At 44.1% G+C, this 27,818-nt stretch overlaps 1 long non-coding RNA gene across 1 annotated transcript; it reads left to right on the top strand.

Moving 5' to 3' along the window:
• Positions 1–6,454: 6,454 nt before the first annotated feature.
• Positions 6,455–27,528, top strand: LOC120402961. Its single transcript, XR_005597388.1, has 3 exons — positions 6,455–6,551; positions 24,382–24,493; positions 27,245–27,528. It is a non-coding gene; the product is annotated as an uncharacterized LOC120402961 (long non-coding RNA).
• Positions 27,529–27,818: the final 290 nt, after the last annotated feature.

The raw sequence follows: 27,818 nt of genomic DNA, 5'->3' as shown, positions 1-27,818 counted from the left end.
TGCCAACTTGCAGTCCTTTAATCTAGGCTCATGACAGAGCTGCAACTGAGCCCTTAAAGGGGCATGGATAGTCTTGTTCCCATTTTCTTAAATGAGGAGCATCAATTCTCCCTTTATTTAAATCTACCACACTGACAGAGTACCTGTGAAGATGGGCCACACATAGCACATTGTTCATCACATCCTGGATCATTCAGTAACAATTTTTAATTGTTCAGACTGAATTTTTTGGCCTTTCCCCTATTCTATATATGGAGATATACTTATCTCATGGAGCTGGAAGGAACCTAGAAAGGTCATCAAGTCCAGCCCCCTGTCTTCACTAGCAGGATCATGTACTGATTTTGCCCCAGAACCCTAGGTGGCCCCCTTAAGGATTGAACTCACAACCCTGGCTTCAGTAGGGCAATACTCAAACCACTGAGTGATCCCTCCCCCAGGCAGTGGACTCTGGCTGAGAGCAGATACAAAATATCAGACTCCTCTGGTGAGTTGAATGAATGGTGAAGGAGATACCTCTCATTCTCTGGGAGAGAAGTACTGTAGGTCATGAGGCCTGTGTCGGACTGCTGAGAGGTAGTGGGCCTGATCCTCAGGTGGTGTGAAGGTTCACAGTCTAATGCTGCTCAGAGACTAGGATCAATTTTTTTTAAATCAGTCACAGTAAACTTAGAAAAGGCTGCCAAGAAAGGAGTAAAAATTCCAAAGCTTTAGAAGATTCCAGTTTCTCTGGTTCTGTAGAATATCAGCAAGAGTGTTCAAGTTTTGGCACCAATAATGGTCTGTAATCCCTTCAAATACAACTGCCTTGCCTTGGCCTCAGTGTTTCCCTGGTCTCACTTGCTAACCTCATCCCAGTGTAACCTTTGGGTGGGATGGAGTTTACTTCATTGCCTTTCTCCAGTGCCTAAAAATACCTCCCCACATTCAAGTCCCAAAAGGAACTAAAGAATGAATTTAATTAAAATAACTTTATAAAAATCTTACAATAAAGGAACAAATCCATTTTTTTACAGCAGAACATGGTTATTTTATAATCCACAGATATTATCTTCACAAATATAAAGAAAAATTAAAATTTGAACAGTTCAGTCCTCACAGAAACACAGTGAGAAGATACTGAGAGTTCCCAAAAGCTTAGGTTGAGTTCACCTAAGTCTCAGTTAGAATCTTTGATCACCAAATCTATAGGGTTTGCTGAGTCTAAAACATCTTCCCTCCATTTGCTTGTTGGAATCCATACAGACTCTTCCTCTGCTGAAATCACTGTTAGCCAATCACCCATCTGATTAACCAGATCACTGAGTTAGGTGTATAGATTTAAAAAAAACCACACTTACAAGAAAATACAAAATTGAGAATAACAAATTACTACATTTAAAGAAAAGTTGGTGAATCATACTAGTTGAGACCATTTAACAAAAACATTCAAAGCATACAATTAAAATAGAATAAATTATTTTCCCCCTCCCAGTTTCCCCTTGCTATAATTAACATTGCTCAAGCTTCCCTGTTAGAAGGTTAACAATATCACCAATCTGATGCAAAATGCTTCAGAGTTAGGAAATACTTTCTGCTCCAGAGCTCAGCTTCTTCCAACTCACACAAGGCAGATAGCCCTTCATAAAGCAGCTGTCCTGACTGCTTACCCTCATGGGAGGCAATTAGAGAAAATAGGGAACCTGTTAGATCATACCCAAAACTACCACACCCAATTCCAGAAGCTGGGTGTGGAGTGCTAAATCTGCCTAGCAACAATGACCCAGACAACTCACTTCTACCTTCCCCCCAATGGGTCTTTTAAAGAGATATCTCCCTGTTAGGCACATGGGTTACGCCATCTCAAACTCTAATTGTATTAATATTAGTTCCTTCTGCCCATTCAACTGGTCAGTGAAGCATTGTTCCCTATAGAACACCCCCCAGTGCCTTACCTAAGCCTGAATGTGAAACTCTAGCAAAGGGGCTTCTGCTACTTCCCTTAGGAGGTTACTATAGTGTAATTTATCTTTATGTTAGGCAAATAATTCTTACTTTCCAGCTGTAACTTCCCCTTTCTCAGTTTCATTCCTAATATTTACAGCTATTTCCCCCAGAGCATTCCCAAATAACACCCTTCATCTCCTTAATATCACACTTTTGATATTTGTAGGCAGATTTCATGCCTCCCTGCCCCTCCCCCCACTTCATTGGCTTGCAGCTATGCTATACCCATTTAATTCTTTTAATCTAGCCTCATGAATAAATCTCTCCCAGCTCTTGGTGTGCTGCTAAAACCGCTGAACACATCCCGTTTGGGAACAGGGAAGGTGTCTGTATGCATTTCTACCCATGGTGACCTCATTAAGTAAAGTAAATGGCATTTGACTGAGGACATATTTTCCTATCCTGTGGAGAAAGCAGGGGCGGCTCCAGGCACCAACACGCCAAGTGCGTGCCTGGGGGGGCGCTCTGCCGGTCGCCGTGAGGGCAGCAGGCAGGTTGCCTTTGGTGGCATGTCCGCAGAGGGTCCGCTGGTCCCGCGGCTTCAGAGGACCTCCCGCAGGCGTGCCGCCGAATCCGCGGGACTGGGGACCTCCTGCAGTCAAGCCGCCTAAGGCAGCCTGCCTGCCATGCTTGGGGCGGCAAAATATCTAGAGCCGCCCCTGGGAGAAAGCTGCTCATTTTGACAGTATGTTACATAACAACATCAACTGCAACATCTCTGCTGCTTCCTTAACTTGCTCACAGCACATTAATGTGAGGTAAACTAAGTGCATGTAGTGGTGAGTCAATGACTAAAAGTCCATGGAGTTTTCACTGTGGATTGAAAGAGAGAAGGCGTAGTTCTGTACTTGATGTTTCCGTTGGCTTTCCTTGGAATACAAGAATGTTAATGAATGTAACATAAATCTGAACAAAAAAGAAACAAGTGGGCCAAATGTCAATTTGAGATTTCCCCCAAAAAACACATTATAGAGGTCACAGAGGAGCAACAATAGGTGAGACACTCTGGCGTAAATTTAAGTAAGAGATTTTAAAATGCTTTTGCTAGCAACACAGCAAGTTTTTATGCAGAAAATTCAGTTGTCCACTGGTGACTTGTGACAAATTTGGAGACTAAATTCAATAATTAAAGTATGAAATAGAGAGACTGAAATCCTGTTTAAGTAGAAATCAATGCAACCTCAGCTATGGAATTACTACCCATGCTTCCACAATAAAAGGCAGGCTATTGTATGACTTATTGGCTAGGTGCAAGGTTTAAATTTAATTTTCTCGTTACATTTACTGCGTGTGTGGGTCGAGTCTTATCTGCAAACAGTGCAGTCAGATCATTGCCTGGCTTGTTTAATTGCCTCTGTGGCCAGATTCTGTCCCTGCGCTGTGTTAAATAGCTTCCCATATAAGATATGCTAACTTCTTGTATTAGTCATCAGCACACAATGAAGAAAAATAGTCAAAGCAGTAGAGGATGGAGGGAATTTGTCTTCCAACACCTTTAGACTCTAGGCAGATACAAGGGGCCACTTCTAACATCATCATCAGGATAGCATCACCTTCACAACCTGATATTTCTGCTAGTTCAAATACAGCAAGCTGCATAAGAGAAATATCAATCCGTCTTGTCTGCTGTGACTGCAGGGGCTACCTTTTGAACCCAGAGGATGTAGTGCAAGTCATCCTGTCAGATGCTGATGCAAATGATCTCAGTGAACTATGACCTGGAGAGAAGGGCTCATTTCAGGGTGCATGTGACAGTTCCAGTTTTATGAAATAGATGAGTGTTGCAGTTGAGTCCCTTATTTCTGAGGAAGTGGTGGATGAGACAGAGAGGGCTGTTTTAAAGTCCCAGATGGCAGTAGGGCGCCCAGAGGGGCTCCTACTGATGTGTTGCTAACATCTTATTTCCCGAGGGCCCAACATCAAAATACCCATGCCAGGAGATGAGAAATCAAGCTGATACTGAGACAAGAGAGAGCACAGTAAAGAGCAGGAACTGCCATCTGTACTGCATTGGTATTCAACTGATATTTAATGAAGATAAGTAATCTTTATTTGTCTCCTACATGTGGTGGTTGCTGCTGGTAGTAGTACATAGGGGCAATTTCATCATTTGCTGACTACAAATCCCAGTCAGGAATCATCACAATTTTCACGCAAGGCGGCAAGTTAACAAAGCATGGCAAAGTGCAATATAGAAAGACACATTACTAATGCTCATTATCAAAATGTTGCCTCAAACCCTCCCTGGTTCGAATAGCCCCCCTTCCCTCCGCATTGTGCCCCTCCAATAGCCATGGTATCTGGCTGCTCAAATTCAGCAGCCAGGTGATCCACCTCCACACTCCACCGCAGGGGAAACGTCTCACTCTTAGCCTCACAAATATTATGCAGCTTGCAGCAGGCTGCTATGACATAGGAATATTTTCCTCATTTAGTTGTAACCAGCCATAAAGGCAGCGCTAGTGTGCTTTTAATCTGTCAAAGGCACATCTATGGTCACTATGCACTTGCTCAGCTGACTGTTGAAGCACTCCTTGCTGTTGTCCAGGTTTCCTGTGTAAGGCTTCATAAGCAAGGGAACTGGGTCTCCCAGGATCACTATGGGCATTTCAACATCCCCTACTGGAATCTTCTGGTCTGGAAAGAAAGTCCCTGCTTGGAGTTTTCGGTACAGGCCAGTGTTCCTGAAGATGCATGTGTCATGCACCTTCCTGGACCACCCTGCATTGACGTCAGTGAAATGCTCATGGTGATCCACAAGCACCTACAATACCATAGAGAATTACCCCTTTCTATTGATGTACTCCGTCACAAGATGATCCAGGACCAAAATTGGAATATGCATGCCATCTATCGCCCCGATGCAGTTAGGAATCCCATTTCTGCAAAACCATCCACTATTTCATGCATATTGCCAAGAATCACAGTCCTTTATAGCAGGATGCGATTTATGACCCTGCACACTTGTATTCATGCAGCTCCATTAGTTGACTTCCTGACTCAAAACTGATTCGCAACTCAGCAGTAGCAGTCCGGATTTGTCAGCTTCCACACAGCAATTGCCATGCACTTTTTCACCGAGAGGGCAGCTCTCATTTTGGTGTCTTTGCTCCGCAGTGCTGAGGCAAGCTCCACACAGTTCCTAGAAGGTGGCTTTCCACATCCAAAAGTTCTGCAGCCACTGCTCATCATCCCAGACCTGCATAAGGATGTGATCCCACCACTCAGTGCTTGTTTCCTGTAGCCAAAAGTGACAGTCCACTGTGTTCAGCTGCTCCATAAATACCAAAAGTAATCTGGTGTTGTTTCTTTCCATGGCACACAGCAGGTCAGGCACCTCGGATTCCTGTTTGGATTCGGAACTCATGATATACTTGCATGATCATCCACAATGTGCTCATACCTGTGACCATAACAGTAGAGAGCAATGCGGGATCCATCCTTTCAGACAGATATGGTGGGCACACAGTAAATAGGAGTCATTGAAAATGCCACAAAAGGCAGCTGCAAGCCCATGGAATGCTAGGACGGAAAGAACTGCATCATGGAATGTTGAGCCCACACCCATGATGCACTGTGATCCATTCCACCGTCCTACAACTCCTAGCTGCAGAAGGTGGCGAGTATCACAGTGGGATAGCTACCCACAGTACACGGCTCTCACAGTTGATGCTCTAGCATCAACTGTAGATGCATTCTGCCAAGAGAAGGAGCATTGTGTCAGGGCCGGCTCTACCATTTTTGCCCCCCACAAGCAAAAAAAACCAAAAAACACTCGGACTGCCACCACCCGAACTGCCAAAGCGCAAAAAAAAAAAAAAGAAAAAGAAAAAGAAAAAGCTGCCCGGACTCTGCCTCCCCAAGAATGGACAGAATGCTGCCCCTTAGCATGTGCCGCCCCCCCAGGCACGCGCTTGCCCCACTGGTGCATGGAGCCGGCCCTGCATTGTGTGAACATGCAGAAGCGATGTAATTATACTGATGTTTGATTATCGGAGTAACTTGTATTGACAAAATTCTGTAGTGTAGACAAGATTATAGCTCAAAGACCTTCTTGATAGCAGTCATTAAGACCTTCTAGCATAACAAATACCATGGGATATATGTGACCAATCACAACTAGCTAATGCTGCTCAAATTTTGAATAGTCATGGCAAACTGATCGTGAATAATAATAAAAAAATATTGCTGAAAAAGTGCAGGTAACTCAGTTTATTCAAGGACATTCCACAAACATTATAAGAGTTTAAGTTCTTGCAATGGACTTTTTCCACTCAGCCCTAGTTAATATATGATTCATGCCATAACATGTATACAATAAAACAAGGGTGGCAAAACTTACTGACACTCCAAGCCACATACAACAGTCTTCAGAAGTTTGAGAGATGGGGCTCACCTGCTGGGGTTTGGGGCTTCAGCCCTGCTCCAGCTGAAACCTCAAGCCCCAACAGGTGTGTCCTGCGGTGCTGAAGACCCAAGACCTCCCTCCCCGCTGGGCAGAAGCCCCTACCCCATCACTCGGCTGCAAGGCAGAGGTCCCAAGCTCTCCCCGCACCCCCAGTCTGGTAAGTGGAGAATGTGGGGGGCCTAGGGAGCTCCATGAGCCACACTTTAACTGTAAAAGAGCCACATGTGGCTCACAAGCCATGGTTTGTCCACCCCTGCAATAAAATATTGAGGAGTAGAAATGTGGCTACATTAATGTTGCTGTTGAAACCTTAGTTTTTGTATTTCCCTGTGTGTCTGGAGGAGGGGGGTCATTTCACTGTGCAAAATTAATACTGTATCAATGTAGGTTCTTTTTTGTATTTAACAGAATAAAGTAACATGACTTCAGTTTGAGGAACTGTAAACAATACATTAGAAATAAAGATAAAGCAAACAGCCCTGCTAAACCAAAACTTAAAAAATTATAATTGTTAACTGCATATTTCAATAGCAAACTCTCTCTCACACTCACACTCTTCATACTAATGAAAAGACTCCCCACTCTGAAGGGGCTGAGATATTTATTTCACTTAATGATTGTTCAAGTAAGGATTTTTAGCCAGTATCACATTCCCGATTCCTAACTCATCTTATTTCTCCTTGTCAAAGTGTCATTCTTTGCTGGAATTGATCCTTTTTAGTGCTGGAGAGAATTATTTTTCTTTTCTTAAGAAGAAACCAATGGAATCTTGCCAGTGAAAGAGATACTAGAAAGCTATATGCTCAGGACAATGATTTCCTATCAGTACATTGAAGTGTCTTTAAAAAAAAAGTCTAAAACCCCTGCATAGATTTGGTCATTTTCCTGATATTGTCACAATTGATGCATTGTCAAGGTTTGATTCTTGAAAGCACTTACTCTTGGAATATTTAAATAACCATTTTGTAGCAAAAAGAAATTTGGGTCAGTACAATGAATAAAATATTCCTTGGCTGAGATAGTGTTAAGTTTTCAGGCAGTGATGATGAACCCACGAAGCAGTGAACCACTCTTGTTAAATTTAAATGGTAATAGGAACATTGTTCACTATAAGAGCAACAAGATTCAGGTCGGACATTTATGTCTGCAGTCAAGCAGCCTTGGGGTGTAAGCGTGGCTAGATCATACCACAAGCTGAATAAGATCAGGCAGGGGTCAGTTCTTGGAGAAAAGCTGAGGATGCTACAGAAAGTGACAAAACAAGCAGCACCCTCTCTCTGAATTAATTCCTTACCGCAGTGCCAGAACACACTCTGCTGATCTAGGTATTCATCATTTTGGACATGATAGATTTGGATGGATAACCTGTGGTCTAGGGCTGGGCCAGGGTCTGAGTGACTAGAGAAAGCTCAGGGGAGTCTAAATTTAAAAATATAATCCGTCTGTGGGTATGCAGTTTTGGGTATGTTTCAGGAGTTATGGTTTGACCCAAATAATACAAGCGTGGCAAATGTTGCCGGCTGTATTGCTTCCATGCAGCACTTCAGAAAGCAAACTTCAAAGCACAAAACAAATATACAAATCCATAAATGTAGCTTTTATATTTCCCGTGGGGGCGAGGGGGGGGTCTAAGAGACCAAAAGAGGAGTCAAAGGTGCAGCTAGCCTGTGCCTGTGACAAACCCATTTCTGTATTATCATCAGCAGAGCATTTGACCTGCAGCTGTATGTTCCTGAATGCATTTTTGCATTTGTATTTCTTTGCAATTTATGCTGAAAAACACTCTTAAAATAGTTGTTTTATTGAAAGTGAGAGACCACTTGTGCTGGACACCTCTGCATTATGTTGCATATGCACAATGTGCTTACATATTTACTGCAAATAAGTCTGGTTTGTGTCATTTGTTTCCTATTGTAGTCTGTCTTTGGCCCTGATCAGAGCCTACAGACATCAATAGAAAAACTCCCACTGACCTCAGTGGGCTTTGCATCAAGCCCATTATGCCTAGGTATGCAGTTTAGATGTGATGTACATGGCAGGTCTTCCCCCTGCTTGTTAGTGCTTTCATCTGGATAACAGTTTTCAGTATCCTTGCAAATATTCACTGTCCTTTGCAATGTCAAGGTCTTCTCTAGCAATAATCTTCTTTGACCTAATTATCAGTTACACTGCAAATAATTGTCTCTAATTACTCCATCTGTTAGCTTTATTACATGTGAATTTGAATAGTTAAGTCCTAGATATGTAAAATGAGGGGTCAATCATCTCACCTGGCAGCTGATTTCCTGTAAAGAAAATGTGCTGTTTCCAAGTGGCATTCTTGTGTGCATCACAGTATTCTTGAATTTTTAAAATAACTTTAGGTACAGCTTTCAAACGTGCCTAAGTGATTTAGGAGCCTAAGTCCTGTTTTTCAAATGTGACTTGACGTTTGGAAGCCCATGTCTCATGGGGGTGGAAATCAGTGAAAGTTAGAGTCGCAAGTCATGTTTGAAAAATGGACTTGGGCACTTTTGAAAATTTTGCCTTTTGTCTGGTAGTTTACAATACCTGTCATGCTCCCACTGGAACATATTGTAGATTTGCAGTCACTCTGGGCCTGTCACATATACCAGTGTGGTGGATTTCACTCTCTCCAGCTTCTCTACCACCTGCCTCCAGGAATATTAGGAATTTTTGTAACTCCCTCTTCCAGTTCTTTGCATGGCTTCATTTTAAAATTGAAGGGATTTAGGATGCACCTCTTGTTCCATTTTTGTGAAAGATTTGGTTTACCTCCAACACCATGTAAGAAATGCCTAACATGAAGGAATGGTATCATAAAATAGAACTTTTGTTTCCTGGCTCCAGTACATGACTTGGTGCAAAATTCCAAAGGCACCTCCCCTAGGAACATGTCAGAAATCATCATCTATTGACTTCAGGGATTACTAGTATACCACCTTCCACTAGAGATGTCAAAATAACTCAATATTCAGTTTGTGTGCAGGTCCAAAAAATGGAAACAAATTACTTTTGGTTTGGGTCAGCCAGAAACATTTCAAAAATTTTGGCGAACTGAAATGTCAAAGTGTTGTTTCATGTCGACCAAAACATTGATGTTGATCCAAAATTAAACTTTGATTAAAGATTTTAAACATTTTTTTAAAATATAAATACAATTGAGGGAAATTCCAAAACAAAAAAGTCAAAAGATTTTGTTTCAGAAATGCTGAAAGAAACTGTTTTGACATTTTCAATTTTTTTTTCTCTCCAACCAAAACAATTAGCCAAAATTAACCTGAACTAACTAATTGTTTCGGTCAAACCAAATCTACATTTTTTGGCCAAAAAACAATCCCAGAAATTCCCAGTTAAGGGTTTAAGCATCAGCTTTTATTACATTCCCGGGTCACTTCCTACCACAAGGCTCATCTCAGGCACCTCCTCAACTGGCAGCATCTCAGTGTCCCAGTCAGTCTCTGAATTGCCTGATTGTCCTCAGTCTTGTTCCATGCTTCCCACCTCTTGGGGAGTTGCAGGTGTCTCTGTAGGAGCCTGCCGCACATGTCCTTCCTCTTCCTCAGCCAGCTCAAACTGAGCTGGGCTGCTTCCTTTTATCTGTCCCTTCCACCTGAAGCATGCACAGCAGAGGTCAGGGGGCATGGCCAGGCCGTGTTGGCCCAGTGTGGGGTAGGTACACCTATCATAGTAGCCTTCATGTTTTGGTCAGCACTTCCTCTCTCATTAGTACAGGTTCAATGACATGTGTGAGATACTGCTGGTCATATCACTGCTATGGGGAAGACTTTAGGAAAACATTCAGCAACAGTTTGATTCCATTTTAACAAATATTGAAAAGCTGCAGCCTGGACTGTGTGTTTCATGGACTGATATTTCATGCCCTGACATTTCCTTCTCCTACATCCTTCTGTTTTTTCTGAAGACCTTGAGGTGAGTGTAAGATGTGAGCAGTATATTTTCTCTGGAAAAGGAGTGAGAGAGAACTGCAATAAATCCACATAGTGGGGAGGAGAGAGTCTGTGTGGTGTTGTGCTATTTATAAAAAACTAAGAGCTGTCAATCCTCATTCATCGAGGCATTTGCTGATTGCAAGCCAGGGTCCAAAAGTCATTTCTCTCATGGGATATTATTTCAGTTAGGTGCATTATGCAATTTCTTCCTCTGAAGCATTTGACATTGGCCTCTGTCAGAGATATGAGAACAGATTAAATAGGCAATTGGTCGGTGCTACTGTGGCAATTCCTATGTGTGAGATTGTCAGGAAATAAGACCTTGCACTTACATTTTAAAGGAGCCTTCCATTCAAGGACCTCAAAGCACTTTGGAAACATTACTGAAGTAATTCTCACCACCTCCATAACAGGTGGGACGGCATTATTATTATCCTCATTTTAAAAATGGGAGAGCTGATGCATAGGGAGGTTAAATTACTTGCTCATGATCACATAAGAGGGGTAACTGAGACAAACTAACCCAGATCTACTGGCTCCCAGGCCTTGATTTATCCACAAGCCTATCCGTCCCCAGACGAATACCACAGTGCACTTTCCTAGAGCTTGTAGACAGGGGAATGTACATGAAAAGTGGAGAAAATTAATGCCCTGCAGAAATAGTTATACCTGTTTCACTACTGAACTATGTTCAGAATACACTTTCACAAAAGGGGTCTTTGAATCCTGGGGTGTAGTTGGGGGAGGGAAGATGTGGCAGCTCCCATCTATCCACAATGCAGTTTCTGCCACTGGAGAAAAGATTTTTTTCTGCACCTTTATCTCCAGCTAGTCTTTCTAGCCACCATTTATTTGTTATAATACCCTCACCCTATCTTTTCCCTACCAATCTGGTGTTCAGGCCTCACCTCTCTAATCTCCTTTCTAGACTATGTAAGGGCATTACACAAACACTTGCATTTCCCCAGCCCCCCAAAATTATAGCTCCGCCCTAATGTTCTATGAATGGATGAGGCAGCCTGAGGCAGGAGAATACTGAGGGCCCAGAGTTCTTGTATAATATGAAAAGGCTCTTTTCTGAGAATGACTCAATGCTGAAGGGAGAGAAGAAAGGATTAAGGACTGTTTTATATCCATCTTTGTTTAAACTACAAGTCAAAGATTTCTTTCCAGCAGCCAGAAGAGGTAATTGTCAGGAAGTCACTCACTGGAATATTTACTAATACTGCCACCTGCTTTGAAGCAGGACCCACTGAGACCACAGAAGAAGTTTCATACTGCAAAAATACTAGGTTTAGAGCTTTGGTGTCATCCAAGAGTTTGTTATAACTTTACTCCAACTTTTCAAACATTTAGGCTCTTCAAAGTGCGTCTGGAAGGAAACTCAGATAATCAAGCTTTCTCCATAGAGAGTCACAGTATTTACTACCACTCTTTGGGTTGGTAATGTCATAAAAACATCTTATCACCCATTATTTGTCATTCATTATTCTAGTTCCAAATGGAACAAGAAATGCAGAACAGTGGCAAACAACAAGAGAACATAATGACAAAAGTTAACTGTAAAAAGAGATCCAGGGCTTCAGGGTTCATTTCATGCTTGGATTTGAGGGAGTGTCCTTATTTTATCCAAAAGAATTTTCCCCACCAATCACTAAAATATATATACTGTGGCAGAGCTCTGACCTTGCTCCTGTGGGTCCTGCGCTTCTAGGCGGTTTATGCTTAGCCTCAGTGGCTCACTGTGACCCTCCACGTAGCCCTTCTCTCTCTAGGGCCAGGGTGACAGTCTACTGAGCCCTTTTCATCATAGGCTGCAAGGAGGTTGGAGAGAGAATTCCCACAGTCTCTGTTCAGCCTCCTGTCCTGACAGGGACCTGACTTCCCCTTCCAGGAGCTGTTCCTGTAGTGGTGGGTTGGGGGGAACCCGGGCCCACCCTCTACTCCGGGTTCCAGCCCAGGGACCCTAATGGTAGCAGTTGTTGGCAGCCAACCTTTCACTGCCAGAGTTGCTACATTTCCCTGGGCCACTTCCCCACAGCTCTCCTGCTTCTCCCTTCTTCACCCTTACCTTAGGGCTCCTTTAATGATGTTTTAGGGTGTCTTCAGTAACCAGCCCTTCAGCCACACTTCCTCTCCTCTGGCTCCTCTGCCTGACTGGAGTGAGCCCTCTTTATAGTAACAGCAGGGCCTTAATTAGAGTCAGGTGGTCACATTAACTGAATGGCCTCACCTGACTCTTTACAGGTTAATTAGAGTCAGGTGTTCTCATTAGCCTGGAGCAGCCCCTGCTCTGGTCAGTCAGGGAACAGAAAACTGTTAATCCAGTGGCCAGTATATCTGCCTTCAGCTATTCTGCTGTACCCAACTGGCCTGAGTCTATCACAATACATATATCTTCCAGACAATGCAAGGGAGGTCCCTTTGTTGTTCAATGATTTCCACAGCATTTTGGGTTATGTTTGTTCTCCCCATTGTGAAGTGAGCCAAGAAAATAAATAATTATAGTCATATAATAGAAGCCAAATAAAATGGTTTGCCATTTGGTGTCCAATAATTAACGAATAAGATTCCCTGAAATAAGCAAATCTAACTTGTTTTTATGACTACATTAAAATGTGAATATTAAGCAAAACAAGAACATAAATCTTAGCAGAAGATGCTATTATAAAAATCAAACTGGATTCTAAGTAGAGACAAGGCTTTATTGATGGCCATAAAACTTTCTCCCATGCCAGCGGAAGAAATTATGATAATAAAATCAGCTCCAGTTTAATGACTTGGTAAATGAACAGAACATTTGTGTGGAGTCATGCAGGATTCCTACAGTCCAGCCCATCATCTCCCCCTCCCCATCTTCACAATCAAAAACGTTCTATCTAAATGCCCTACTTGAAATTTTTTACCTTGGGGGCCACCCTGCCTCCTCTCCTACCAATGTATCCTTTCTAGAAGAGTAAGATCTGATGTGTTATGGGATAAGTGAAGATCTTGCAGCTCTTACTCATGTGAATAGTCCCACTGACTTCAGGGAGACTCCACAGGAGAGTAAGGGCTGCAGGTTTAGTCCCTCAGGGAACAGATGGTATGTAGCGTATGAAAACAGAGGTCCATTCACGGAATGGAACAGTGAGGATAAAAATAAATATTAAAACAGCTGCTTCATTCACTGTCCCCCCGTCAAACCTGTGTACTGTATAAGAGAGGCTTCCTGTGGGGAAACATTAGTATGTGATTGTGGCAGGTTGATCACAGAAACCCCCTTGGGAACTGCCAACTGATGTGCCAAGACTATCTCTGCCCCTACTTTCCCTGCCAGCTTGGGACTCCAGCACCCTGTCTTGTTGAGCCAGACACGTCAGTCTGCTCCAACACTGACCCAGGGTCTGAACCATGTGCCACAAAGCTGCAGACTTAACTAAAAGCAGCTAGCAGAAGTGTTCCTGTCTTTAACACTCAGATGCCCAACTCCCAATCAGGTCCAAACCCCAAATAAATCTGTTTTACCCTGTATAAAGCTTATACAGGGTAAACTCATAAATTGTTCGCCCTCTATAACACTGATAGAGAGATATGCACAGCTGTTTGCCCCCTCTCCTCCGGTATTAATACATACTCTGGGTTAATAAATAAGTAAAAAGGTGATTTTATTAAATACAGAAAGTAGGATTTAAGTGGTTCCAAGTAGTAACAGACAGAACAAAGTGAATTACCAAGTAAAATAAAATAAAACACGCAAATCTAAGCCTAATACAGTATTAAAATTGAATACAGATAAAATCTCACCCTCAGAGATGTTTCAATAAGTCTCTTTCACAGACTGGATGCCTTCCTAGTCTGGGCACAATCCTTTCCCCTGGTACAGCTCTTGTTCCAGCTCAGGTGGTAGCTAGGGGATTTCTCATGATGGCTGCCCCCTTTGTTCTGTTCCACCCACTTATATATCTTTTGCATAAGGCGGGAATCCTGTGTCTCTGTCTGGGTTCCCACCCCTCCTTTTCAATGGAAAAGCACCAGGTTAAAGATGGATTCCAGTGCAGGTGACATGATCACATGTCACTGTAAGACTTCATTACCACTTGCCGGCACACACATATACAGGTAGATTTACAAGTAAAACAGAGCCATCTATAGTCAATTGTTCTGGTTAAAGGGAGCCACCAAGATTCCAAACCACCATTAATGGCGCACACTTTGTATAATTACAATAGGCCCTCAGCATTATATTTCATATTTCTAGTTTCAGATACAAGAGTGATACATTTATACAAATAGGATGACCACACTCAGTAGATTATAAGCTTTGTAACAATATCTTACAAGAGACCTTTTGCATGAAGCATATTTTAGTTACATTATATTCAGACTCATTAGCATACTTTCATAAAATCATATAGAGTGCAACGTCACAGTGATCATATATGGAAAACTGTATCATAATGTGGGAGTCCAGCTCCCCTGGATAAAATGGAAAAGTAGTGGGGCCATGCCTCCAACTCTTCCCCAACACTCTGACTTTCAGGAAGTTACCACCATTCTAGACACTAGCTCTGGACCTTGCTCTTGTGCAGGGTTCCAATGGGAAGGCTTTTCCCTCTCTTTCTCTCCCTGGTGCACCTGGGTAGGGCTGGCCATGATGTAAAGTACCCTCTGAATGCAAGAAATTATTCTAATTTGTTCCTTTACCTTTTGTATAGGACTTTTGTGAAGGTACACAGAGTATATATATATATGGCCCTGTTATAGGATCCCACCCCAGAGTGATCCTCATGAACACAGAGGCCTCTCAGCAGCTGGCGCCTCCTTGTGGCTGAATGTGGGATTGCTTGGTCTCTCCTATGGTTGCCTTCTCCTGTTGATCACCTCCGGCTGAGTCTTCTGTGGCCTAGCCCTCCAGCCAAGTCACTTAAAAGTTCAATCCCCTTTCAAGATATCCAAGTCCAGCTGTAACTGGTCAGGTCCCCAGCTGGCCTCTTCAAAGTCCCTTTGCCCAGTTCCATCCTGGGCTAGCAGAAAAGGCCTTAGAAATTAATAAAAGTCACATTCTTCTTTCCAAAGCAGCAGGTCATATGGCTTCTCTCTGGGTCCCTCAGTAGAGCTCAAAACTACAACACAATCAAACACTACTGAAGCATCTTCTGCCCCGCTCCAAACTTGAGCCTCTCATCCCTCTTGGGCTGCTCTTCAGCTCCTGGTTCCTTGTGCAACACTAGCTCCAAGACTGCATTCCAGGGGCCTACCACAGGAGTTGCTCCATGCCCGTGGCTCAGCTCGCTGACTGCTTGCCTCCACACACAGCACCAAACTGCTGGGCTCTCTCTCTTTTTAAGTCCTACATCCAGCACAACTGTGGCAGGGTAGGGCTGATTAAACGGGGTTGGCCAGCCCTGGGCTTCCTGGTCCTTAAAGTTGTATTTATTCTATTAATCCTGTGTAAGAGAGCAGTAGCCAAGCCAACCTTGCCTGAGGGCAGAGCAACCTACTGCATGATATTTTCTCTTGTACTAAGCTTCAGCAGATCTCAACCTGTAGGTGTAGTTGTCTAGTATGGGTTCAGGACGTCAAAAACCTTTCTGACATTCACTCTCTGGTCAATTATTGAAATGGAGTTGCTTAGCTACTTGCAACGAGGTCTTCCCAACAGACCCCTGCATCAGCTTCTTTATTCCCTCTTTAGACCCCCTACTGGAAGCAATGCAAAGGATTCTGTTAGAAAACGCTACACGAGAATACTTGTTCATAACACACATAAACAACATATGGAACTCACTACCGTGAATTATTGAAGAAAGAACTTCATGGGACTCAAAAATGACTAAATTTTATGAGAATAATAAGAATATCATCCTCACTTAAAATAAAGTGGATAAATTTCAAGGGCTATCAATCCTCATGGTTCAGGATGTAAAGAAACATCTCTCTCTCCATTCCCCTCCCCCCAACCCCAGGTGGGACAAGGCGTGTAACTCCCTCCTTTGGCACTGGAGATAGATCCACAGCAAGACCCTTGGGTAACTGCTACTTGCTGATCCAAACTGTGAGTGGGGTTTGGTGGATGGGAGCAGTCGCAGGACTATAAGATGTGGGACATTCTCCACAGTGGCTGGGAAGGGACTTAGAATGACTACTGCCAAAGTTATTGGAAGGGAGGTATTTTACTCTTTATTTGCATACATATTTTGTGCTGTGCTTTTCCAGGTTTATCTCTGTGTTCCTTTTTCTTGTTTGTACTGTGTCTCATAATGCTTTGTGATTGGGGGCAGTTCTGCCACCTAATGGCACCCAGGGGAAGGGAGGGCAGGGGGACCATTTAGTTTCCCCAGGTTTCTGAGTAGGGGCTTAAGCTGGTTTAGTTATTTGTCAAGAGGCACTGTAGATATAGTGAACCTGGGCCTTTTTGAAGCCATTAACCACCTGACAGAATGGTTAAAAATAATTAGTTGTCACATTTGTTTCTTTTAAAGCAACGTTCTATAATTTAGTGTAACTGCTCCCTCTAGTAGTGCATTGAAACTCTACTGGCTGTGTCATTCTAATGCTAAAAGTGGCTCTTTCCTGAATAGAACACAAGGGAATATATTTTACAGTGAAATAATTTACAATAGGATGAAGTGCTGGATTTATTCCAGCCATTACTGTAAGTGGAAAATGTAACAGACACAGAGACATCTTCACTATTCAGAATAGCAAAAAGAGATGAACGACTGCCTCTTCCCAGCAGTAAGAAACCTAGCTGGGAGAGAAAGGAAGTGGCAGGAAAAGGAACAAGAGTGGTAACCTCTGGCAGCCACAGCTATGGTGGGGCATCTGTCTCTTGTGGCAAAATGAGAGAACCTCAGGGGGAGAAAGGGTTTCCCTGGAGAGGCCCAGCTGGTCAGGGCTAACAAAGGGATCAAGAGCAGAGAGGGAAACTGAGAAGTGTCCTATCCAATTTGGAATGGTAAGATATTCCATTTTGCCTAGACCAACAATCCCACCTTACCCCTCGCATCACTATTCAGCAGATGAAGCTCTCATCTCATTCATAGGATCTGCAGAGGCTAAATTTAAAGTGCTGAATATCTTATTTGTGCAGCATTTACTCATGGCTATTTCTAGGTTATCCAAGAGCCTGTACTAACAGTTTATGGACCTGGAGATTCCTGTATCATATAAGTGAGTGAGATAGGAGATCATTAAAGAGAGGTGAAGTACACAGTGAAAAAGGAAGTGTTTTTAAACAATAAAAACAGATGAGCATAGCCTAGAACCAGTTTGTTTTTTTCAGAACCACAAAATTAGATATTGCTAGTCAATTCTATTAAATATCTTTTAAAGATCTTGGTATGGGAGAAGCTGTGGCTCATGTATATTCAAGGAACTTAGACATTAAAAGGAACGTAGGTATTACCCTTATTTGCCATCAGTATTTGCCATTTGTCTCTATATTGAGTGAATTCCACATGAATTGGGCAAATATGTTCTTGCCTAATATTTTCTTGTCTCTGTGCTTACAGAATCTTCACACTGTGGAATGAACTAGATAGTGTTGTTTGTTCAACAGGCCAGAATGAGAGCTAAGCTGACAGCCCATGTCACTTGTGGAGTTCATACTGGAATTATTAAAGAGAGAGACAGGTCCAAAGGGTAAATTTAAGAGATTATGGGTTTTGAGAGAGGTGAAAAAATACAGATCTCAACATACTGAAGCAAATGAATGACTTATGAGGAGAGGATGAGAGAACTGGGGTTTAGTCTGCAGAAGAGACGTATGAGGGGGGATTTGATAGCAGCCTTCAACTACCTGAATGGGGGGGGGTTCCAAAGAGGATGGAGCTAGGCTGTTCTCAGTGGTGGCAGATGACAGAACAAGAAGCAATGCTCTCAAGTTGCAGTGGGGGAGGTCTAGGGTGGATATTAGGAAATACTATTTCATTAGGAGGGTGGTGAAGCACTGGAATGGGTTACCTAGGGAGGTAATGGAATCTCCATCCTTAGAGGTTTTTATGGCCTAGCTTGACAAAGCCCTGGCTGGGATGATTTAGTTGGTGTGGTCCTGCTTTGAGCAGGGGGTTGGACTAGATGACCTCCTGAGGTCTCTTCCAACCCTGATATTCTATGACCCATGAACTACAAAATCCAGCAGTTGCGGAGATGGAAAGAGACGCAGATCTATCACATGAACTTCCTAAAGCCCTGGAGAGTTTGTTGATAGCACTATACCCACAAGAACCAGAACTGGCACCTCAGGCATTGGCCCTCCCAGACCCAACCCCTCTACCAATGGGGACGGAGCTTAGCACAGAACAGTAGGTCCAACTGATCCGATTGGCTCATGGCACTTTCTGCCAGATGAATATTAACTTTAGTATTCTGGGAAAATTCCAGTTTGGTTAATTACTAGGGCTGAGTCATTAATTGTGAGTGGGGCTTGCCATTGCTAAAGCCAAGAAATCAGGTAAGATGAAACAATGGCCTGATCTGACATGACTGCTCCTATATAAGATTGGCATGGGAAGCCATCACCTAGCAGCACAGCAGTCCACTGATCAGCAGAGTCTTCACAAGGCACTTGGCAGGATTTTTTGCAGGGAGGCTGTAGGAACAGGGAGCCAGGGAAGAAGGAAGTTAGAGGACAAAGATGTTCAAATCTTAAAATGATTATCAGAATGTATTACCTGTGAAATTGCTCCATTAGAAAAGACAGCGTCTATAAGTTTGTTTTTCCACTTCAATTGAAATTGACATTTGCCTATTATTGGAAGTGAGAAAATTGCAGCTCAGATGGTTCCTAAACTCATATTTGTTCCATATTGTTACATTTGTAACAATGACTGCTCTGACACATTTGTGCATACAGTACATGATGACATTTTCTCCTGGATTTCAGTCACCTTTAAAAGAAATCAGAAATAGGGGACCTACTATATACTTTTTGTACTTGTCTGGAAAGACTATAAGGGGAAAGGCTCTGCACTGATTCTTTGGGTAAGTGAAAAGTTTGTCTTTGCATCTGTCTGCATCACTGTGACAGTGCTAGTGGATATTTCCCTCAGGGATAATTCCAGAAATAAGAGTGAGGTACTGGGGCTGCTAAGCCCTGAACTGCTGGAGGCCTGTGTGCACATTCTGTTGAATTTTAGATTATTCTTGTATTCATATCTTATTTATCAAGGCCTAAAAACCAATTCAGCTTTCAGGCTATCATCAAAGATCTTTCTCCTGCCAGACCACACCCTCTAAACCCTACATTCACTGCACAGTGATTACTTGTTGTGACAAAACATCAAAAACAATGCAAAATTACATATAAAACCAGTGAAAGGAACCCCCTTCCCCCAGGGTTTGTAGTCTGAAGAAGAATCCTAACACATGGATACTTATGCAAACTTGTGGAAGTTCTCACCCGAACTGTGATAGACAACCTCCCTCCTCCCATACAATAGGAGTCTTTGGCTTCCAGTATCTGACATCTTCTTGAGGCGAGGATCATTCAGTGTGACTGAGTATCGTCAGGATGCTTACTCTCTCTGTGTCACCTTCACCAGAATGCATGGCAAGCCTGCTTCCCTAATGTCTTCACGATCATCATCACCTTTCCCTCCCTCCCTCTCTCTCTCCCTCCCCCACACCTAGATTTCCCCTTGTCTCTTCCCCCATCAGAGGGCTTGGTGTGTGTGTTGGTGGGACAAGGGGGGAGGCTGACATGACCTCAGAAGAACCACTATGTGGTTGTAGCAGTGAGACCTAGTTCTCTGCTAGCATGGGAGAGGTTGTGTCACTACCACCATACACAGGAACACTTGTTCCAATGACATGTGTGGTTGTGCGAGACCAATGTTCCTTCTGCCCCTTTTGTATGTGTGTAATAAATTACTGCCAGAGTTCAAAGTTAAAACTGACAAAGGTGATCTCTCCCACTCCCAGCCCCACTCCTTCTTGTTCTATTCCTTCCCTCATTCTCTCTAGCCCTTCATTCAGTGATGATGGAAGGGTTGAATTAATCTGAAAACTGGGAGGCTGATATTGGCAGTGTTGAATTGATTTTATGATGGGTGTCTAAATTGATTTGATAAGGATGAAGACTGAATTGGTTATATGGGGCTGAATTGCTCATGGGATTTAGAGGAATAACTGATTTTTTTTTCTGATGGGAAAGAAATGGTTGAATAATACAGCAGAATTGCTGAAGACAAACAGTGAGGTTTTTCATGGGTGTCAACTGTAGGAATGAAAAACTGTCCAAAATGTAAACATGCAGCTGATAATTGTTTCCTTTTTATACTGTGTATGGTGGATATAGATGGATGCCTTATGGAAACTACGGCCCGCGGGCCAGATCCAGCCCCTCAGGGCTTTGGATCCAGCCCACAGGATTGCCCCCGTGGTGCTGTGGGCCCTGCACCACTCTCAGAAGCAGCCGGCACCATGTCCCTGTGGCCCCCAGGTAGGGGGGCAGAGGGCTCCGTGCATTGCCCTTGCCTCCAGGCATCACCCCCCGCAGCTCCCATTGACAGGGACCGGGGAACCGTGGCCAATGGGAGCTTTGGGGGAGGTACCTGGAGGCGCGGCAAGGGCAGCACACGCGGCGCCCTCGGCCCCCCTCTCCCCCAGGGGCCACAGCGCTTCCTGGAGCGACGTGGACCAGGGACAGGGCAGGCATGCAGGGAGCCTGCCCTGGCCTGGTGCACGCTGCTGCCACCCCGGAGCCACTTTACATAAGCAGCACCGTGTCGGAGTCCGAACCCCTCCTTCACCCCTCCCCACAACTCCCTGCCCTAAGCCCCCTGCCTGTACCTCACACCCCAACCCCCTGCTCTGAGCCCCCTCATACACTCTGCACCCCTCCTGCACCCCAACTCCCTGCCCTGAGCTCCCTGCTGCACCCCAACTCCAATGCACCCCAACCGCCTGCCCTGAGCCCCTCCCACAGTCTGCACCCCTTCTGCACCCCTGCCCTGAGCCCCCTCTTGCACTCCGCACCCCTCCTGCACCCCAAACCCCTTCCTTGAGCCCCCTCATACACCCTGCACCCCTCCTCTGCCCCAATCCCTTGCCCTGAGCCCCTTCCTGCATGCTGCACCCCATCCCACATCCCACACTCCCTCCCACATCCCAACCCCCTGCCCTGGCCCTGCATACAATTTCCCCACCCAGATGTGGCCCTTGGTCCAAAAAGTTTGCCCACTCCTGCTTTAGGGAATCCTTCAATCATTTTCTTACACTTTTTGAAAATCAGGTCCATTCAATCTATAATCCTGAGAGCCAATGGGGTAAAGATGCCACAAAGTGTCAATTATGGTAGTGGCTTTTGCGATATAGACATCTGTTCATTGGGAACTGGCTCCTTCCTCTGAAGCATTTGGTGATGGCCACTGGTAGCCACTGTTGGACTAGATGGACCACCGTTTTGATCCAGCCCCCATCATTTTAAATGGGCCAGAAAACCAGAGGGAAATGATTTCTGATCACTACCAACTGGAGCTAAATCTGAACCAGTGACTTAAGCATGAAAGACTCCATATTCTATCAATCTCCTGAGCAGTACAGAATCCCTACAAATCTCTTTTCCAAAGAAAGCTGGCCTTTAATAATTAGTGATAGGTGGAGCCACAAATGTTGCACTGTTTTAATTTGGATAAACACCCAAAAATTTGGGAAGCTTTTTCTGGCTCTCGTCTGTCTCTGATTCCATGCTAAAAGACCAACAATTCAATTTACACTGAAAACATTATTTTATCACCAGCAGATTGAAAACATCCAATTTTTAAAATTAAAATTAGATATTGGAAACAATTGAAAATTCCATGCCTTGCATGTCAATGAACAACATAATCATAATTGCATACAAAAAAGTAAATGTTATATAAGAGGCTAAATAGAAGTTCTAATGGAAACTTAATCTATACTTCATCTTCATCTAGTAAATCTTACTAAAAGTAGGTCTAATGCTCTCAGCACTCCTGAAAGACATTGAGAAGTAATTTGTCCCCACAGATCTTGTAAATTTATTTTTCTACTGGCTTTTTTGTTATTTGGGTTATTCATATTAGTCTGAATTAGCTATTAATCGCTTATCAATATTTTCATTTTCTTCATGAGATGCTGTCTCTGGAACCATAGAAACGCATCATGAAGACTCTGGTTGCTTTAATGACATGGGGCCAGATTCTGTTCTCACATTGATAAATCAGGAGCAACTTCATTTACTCAGTGGAGTTGCACTATGTGAAACCAGGATGGGAATTTGGTCCAATAGATTTAGACAAAGAATGTTAAACATATGAGAGAAAGAGAGAGGAAAGATGAAAGGAAGGGCATGAGGAAAGTGAGAGGAAAGTAGAGCTTTCACTTGGGTACATCGTGTGCCTCTCCTCCAAAGTTTTCTTTAGAAAGTTTTCAAATTAAACAGTGGAAACATTAACAATGAGAATGGTACACATTAGAAGACAACTTGTTTGATACTGGGCTGTAGTTTCCCCAGAGGCAGAGAGTAAGGAAAATTGTGTTAAAATGATGCCCATATTTCATGGTTAACAAAATAACGACTGTATCTGTTGCACAAGGCATAGCTGATTCCAAAGAAAATGCACCACAGTCTCTCCACTACAGGTGCCTTGCCCGCCAGACAACTCATTACACAATGAGTGCATTTAAGCTTTGGAATACTATTAGTAGAACCTCAGAGTTACAAACACCAGAATTACGAACTGACTAATCAAGCACAAACCTCATTTGCAACCAGAAATACTAAATCAGGCTGCAGCAGAGACCCCAAAAAAGTGCAAATACGGTGCAATACTGTGTTAAATGTTAACTACTAAAAAATAAATAGAAAGTTTTAAAAAAAGATTGGACAAGGTAAGGTAACTTTTTCTGTCCTTATTTCATTTAAATTAAGATGGTTAGAAGCGTTTTTCTTCTGCATAGTAAAGTTTCAAAGTTATATTAAGTCAATGTTCAGTTATAAATTTTTTAAAGAACAAGTATAACGTTTTGTTCAGAGTTATGAACATTTCAGAGTTATACATAACCTCCATTCCCAAGGTGTTCATAACTCTGAGGTTCTACTGTAGTAGGTACTGCTGTCCACTTAAAGATTTGGTCCCTTTGAATTATGCTTCTCCAACATTTTATTTTGCAGAGCAGTAAGATTCTTTTGGGGATCAGTCCTCTCTCTAGCCTCATAATCCTGCACCCATTTTGCCACCTTCTCCCTACCAGTCCTCCATCTGCCCTCTCAGTCTCTAAGACTCCCACCTGCAACAATGGTCCGTACTCCCAACGTACAGCTATTAACATTATTTGTATGAAAGAATATAGAAATTAGAGATTAAAAATACATATGGGTCATCTAGTTCACCCTTTGGGGGAAAACCTATGCAGGATTGTTTCTTACGAAATATATTCCTATTCTTTGTCCAATTCGTTTTTTAATTACTTGAGAGAAGCAACTCCCATCATTTATCTCTTGTGATATAGTTTCAATCTAGCAGAGCAGCAGATATCATGTCGGTGGTATAGTAGATTATATTCCTTCCTCTGAGTCAGGACTGAATCAGTGCACCAATAAAGTACTAGGGTGCTGTAACACCGGAGATGTGATTTTTTAGATGAGATGCAAAATTCTTAATTATCCCACAACATTTTTTGGGACTGGTTTCCTGGCCAAAATACAACTTGCACAGATCTACAGTATTATGCCACCCTCAAATCTCTTGAAATTTCAACTTGATCTTCATATCCTGGGCTTGATTAATCTCTGCATGTGCAGCAAAATGCATAAGGTCCCTCCCTGCAGCATTGAGGGCCACTCAAGAAGGAAGCTTTAACTTGGAGCCCTGGTTCCATATAAGCCCAAGAGGTTCAGGCTGCCTGGGGAATGTACTGATTGAGAATGAGACATGAGGAGGAGGCAAAAGGTCAAGAAGGCTTTGATTCTATTCTATTCTATTCTGTTCAAAGGTCTTATACAGCCCTCTTTATCAGAGTGTCTGAGCACGTTTCCGAAGTGCATTAAGTAACATGACTAGTATCTGTCATGTTTGGCTGTAGGCATCCTGAATACTGAAGGATATGGCAGTCTTGAAGAGCCACAGCTAACATCCAGAGCGAGTGAAGGACCCGCCGCCGAAGTGCCGCCGAAGATCCAGTAGGGAACCGCACGGTGAGTACAAGCCCCACATGCCTGTCTCCCCACCACCACCCACCCATCTGACCCCAACCCACGTCCTGCTTCCGACTGCCCCCCTCAGAACCCACAACCCATCAACCCCCACTCTCCTTGTCCCCCATCAACCCACCCCACTCCTTGTCCCCTGACCACCCCCTTCCAAGACCCTCCACCCTAACTGACCCCCAGGACCCACCCCCTACCTAACTCGCCCCGCTCCCTGTCCCCTGACTGCCCTAACCCCATCCACCACCACCCCGACAGACCCCCAGAACTCCCACACCTACCCAACCCCCCCGTTCCCCTTCCCCTGACCGCGCCCCCCCCAGAACCTCCTCCCCCTCCAACCGCTCCCTGCCCCCTTATCCAACCCCTCCTCCCAGCCTCGGCCCAGCCCCCTTACCATGCTGCTCAGGGCACCGTGTATGGATGCCCCGCGGCCCACTGGAGCTCGCAGCCCCACCCCCTTACCATGCCGCTCAAAGCAGCAGGAGCTGCAGAGCTGGCCAGAGCGCTGGCGCCGGCGGCTCAGCATGCTGAGGCTCTGTGACGGGGGGAGGGGAAGCAGGGGAGGGGCCAGGGGAGCTCAGGCGGGCTGGACAGGATGGCCCTGTGGGCCGGATGTGGCCCGCGGACTGGAGTTTGCCCACCCGCCGGCCCTTTTAACAACCGGTTCTACACCGGCTTCTAAATTTAACAACCGGTTCTTGAGAACAGGTGCGAACCAGCTCCAGCTCACCACTGTTCAGATCCTTCTGGAAGGCTGCATAGGGGAACACCAAAAATGCTCTCAATTTTGATTAGCACACTCACTTGGGAAAGTGGGAGCTTAGAGATCTGAGAATGAGAATTCAAAGACTGACAGAATCTTGGAAAGCTGAGCAGCATTTAGCTTCAACTTGAATTGCTATATTAAGTTCAGCATCATACAGAGGGCTCCACAGCATTTCAAAATCAGTACAGTGGTACAAGGTTTTCTGTCCCTTCACTGTTTTCTTTTGGCTCCCAGTGACACAGAAGTTCATCATGTTTCTCAGAAGTGGCATCCTTTTTGTAACACTGGGAAACATTAGCTCCCAAGAATATAAGTAGGCCATAAAAAGGCTGTTCTTGAAACTAAAAACACAACAGTGTAATCAAAGGTTTGTGCATCCAATTTTACTTAAAATGGGCCATTCTATATATAACTATTTAATAATATCCAATACAAATTCACGATGGGGAAAATTTTCAATGGCAGTTAGATGCCCAAGTCCTGTTGATTTGCATTTGTCTCTTTGCAAAATCTTCCCCTAGGTTGTGCAACAGAATAGGTTGCTGAGGTAGAGCAAACACTAACCATTAAAAAACTAGAAAATTGCCAATTATGTCAAACACACTGCACAACAACGAGTACATCTTACAGAAAAATGCCTTTGTAACAGGGTGCCTGTCAGGCAATTTGACGGCAGTTTCTGTCTTCAGCCAGAAGACAGAAGCTGCGCTGCTGCGGACAGCTGAACATAGAAGCTGCCGCTGAATTGCCGCCACCACGGAAATGCGCCTGCCGCCCTAACGGCACACGGACTGCCCCCGCCGTCTGCGGCAGCAATTCAGCACGCTGCTTGGGGGCAAAAACATGTGGACGGCCGCCCCTTGCAGATTACCGCCCCAAGCACCTGCTTGGAATGTTGGTGCCTGGAGCCAGCCCTGGTGCCTGTCCCCTCAACAGTAGTAATCACTAGAGGTCAGTCAACACCTGTTCTGTGGTGTGTCCCTTTAAGTCCTGAGATTTTTCGAGTGGATGAAGATCTAGAGAAGGCAGAGCTAGGGGCTGGCAGAGAGGAAGATGGTCCCAGGGGAACAGTTAAGGCTTGGGGAAAACCCAGGATACAGTTTCTTTAAGGACCTGGGACCAGAAGCCTTATAGAGTAGGCAGGGCAGCCAATTGGGACAAGGTCTGGGAAGAAGGCAGTATATATTTTGTCTCTTCCTTCAGAATGGGGGAGGACTTTTATAATCTGTGGACCTCTCACAGCTCTGGGAAAGAATGACAGAGATTGCTGCTGAAAGGGTTCTTGAAGAAAGTGGATGGGAAAATTGATAGACCAGCTGCTCAAAGTCCAAAAACACAGGCCCAAGGAAGGAGGGCTGGGCATCCTCCTGAACCCCAGGGGAGAGACCACAGGTCAGGGAAATTTTAGTTCAGATTTATTTGGGCTTAATATAGTAGAGCACCAGGAGTTCTTAAGGGGCCCTGAAAGAAGGGAAATTGAGGAATGGTGCTGCAGAGCCATATTTGGCCAGCAGGGGATGCTACAGGGCAGGCATGCTCTTTTACAGCCTCACATTCCCTGGCACCCAGATAACCAATATCTTGGTTGGGCGGATCAAATGACTGAAGAGCAAACAAGGTTGGCCAGCATTGATAAGGGCCCTCTGGCCCTGGGCCCAAAGTCCCTTTTGGCTACCTGGTCAACCCATTCCCCCACAAGATGGGGAGGTAGCCAGAACCCTTTCCCACAACCTTAATGCTTCCTCCAGAGTATTAGGATCCTCCAGCCCTGGGCCCAAAGTCCCTATTGGCCATCAGGTCAACTCAGTTCCCTCAAGAGTTGCAGTAGCCAATGCTGAGAGTTGCTCTACCTGCCTCCCTGAAGGATTAGGACCCTCCGGCCTGGGCCCAAAGTCCCTTTCAGCCACAAGATCAATCCTGTTGGAAAAGAAGTACAGTCTATAACTCTCGCTTTCTTTCATTTCATGAAGGAGGAGACCACTTGCATTACTACAAAAGACTAAAGTTATCATAGTATCCTGACCTGAAGATTCTAATTATTTCTTGAGATATCAGCCAGACACAAACTGTTAATAGAGCTTGAGGACTCAAACAGAGCTGAAGAATTCACATCTAATGCCAATTTTAACTTGATACTTATCAAAGACGTTTATATATGTGTATTATCCAGGTGATGATCTGCTAATTGTAAACTAACCAGAAAAGTGTATTTGTACTAATGAAAACATATGTGTAACAACTTAACTGCGGGTTTGCCTGTATCTGAATAACAAGTTCCACATTAACTATGATCGGGGCGGCTCTAGGAATTGCGCCGCGGGGGTCACTCTGGCGGTCGCCGGTCCCGCGGCTCCGGTGGACCTCCTGCAGACGTGCCTGCGGAGGTCCACCGGAGCACGCCGGCCCAGACTATGATGAGTGTTGTGCAATCAGTGTTTCCTGGGTGTGCTTTACATACCTTGTTTGTATCTGAAAGGATTTTTGAAGACAATGAATATAAATTAGTTATATGAAAAACAACTGCAGATGTATATGCATACATAT

The sequence above is a fragment of the Mauremys reevesii genome, linkage group 4 (genome assembly GCF_016161935.1).
Source record: "Mauremys reevesii isolate NIE-2019 linkage group 4, ASM1616193v1, whole genome shotgun sequence".
Taxonomy (NCBI): Eukaryota; Metazoa; Chordata; order Testudines; family Geoemydidae; genus Mauremys; species Mauremys reevesii.
This window is presented reverse-complemented; position numbering and strand designations above follow the sequence as displayed.